Source organism: Gossypium arboreum, chromosome 13 (assembly GCF_025698485.1).
Source record: "Gossypium arboreum isolate Shixiya-1 chromosome 13, ASM2569848v2, whole genome shotgun sequence".
NCBI classification, from domain to species: domain Eukaryota; kingdom Viridiplantae; phylum Streptophyta; class Magnoliopsida; order Malvales; family Malvaceae; genus Gossypium; species Gossypium arboreum.
The window spans coordinates 31,516,355-31,517,157 of NC_069082.1; the positions used below are offsets into that span (position 1 = coordinate 31,516,355).

The window sequence follows — 803 nt, forward strand, 5'->3', positions numbered from 1 at the left end:
GAATTTAATAGACGAACAAAAGGACATTATTATTACTGAGGAGATGGACGATAATCAAAATATTCAGCTACCTCCTACGGTTGCTACAGCTCCTATTCCTCGTACTATGTATGATTATGCCAAGCCCACTTTGACTGGGGCTGAATCGAGTATTGTGCGACCCACCATTGCTATAAATAACTTTGAACTAAAGCCAAACACTGTTTAGATGGTACAACAATATGTTCAGTTCGATGGTTTGCAAGACGAAGATCCAAATACTCATTTGGCTAATTTTCTAGTAATCTGCGACACTTTCAAGATTATTGGCGTCACTGACAATGCCATTCACTTATGGTTGCTCCCATTCTCGTTGAGGAACAAAGCTAAATAGTGGTTGAACTTTTTACCACAAGGTTCCATCACTACATGGGCTCAAATGACCGAGAAATTTTTACTGAAGTACTTTCCACTGGCTAAGATATCCAAGTCGAGGAATGATATCTCTTCCTTTGGTCAGATTGATTTAGAGACGTTATATGATGCATGAGAGAGATACAAGGACTTATTGAGATGGTGCCCTCACGATGAGTTACCTTTATGGTTACAAGTTCAAACCTTCTACAACAGTTTGAATCCCTCAACTAGGCAGTTAATTGACGCAACAACTGGTGGAATTCTGAACAATAAGACACTCGAAGCGGCTTATGAATTTATTGAGGAGATGGCACTAATAGTTATCAGTGGCAAGTCATGAGGATAAAGCCTATGAAAGCAGTCAATGTCTTTAATTTAGATGTAGTCACCATGTTATTGAATCAGGT

General features: G+C 39.0%; 1 non-coding gene across 1 annotated transcript; it reads right to left on the bottom strand.

The window, feature by feature from the left end:
• Positions 1-466: 466 nt before the first annotated feature.
• LOC128287659 (small nucleolar RNA R71) lies at positions 467-573 on the bottom strand. The gene has a single exon (XR_008278359.1). It is a non-coding gene; the product is annotated as a small nucleolar RNA R71 (small nucleolar RNA).
• Between the last annotated feature and the right edge of the window lie 230 nt (positions 574-803).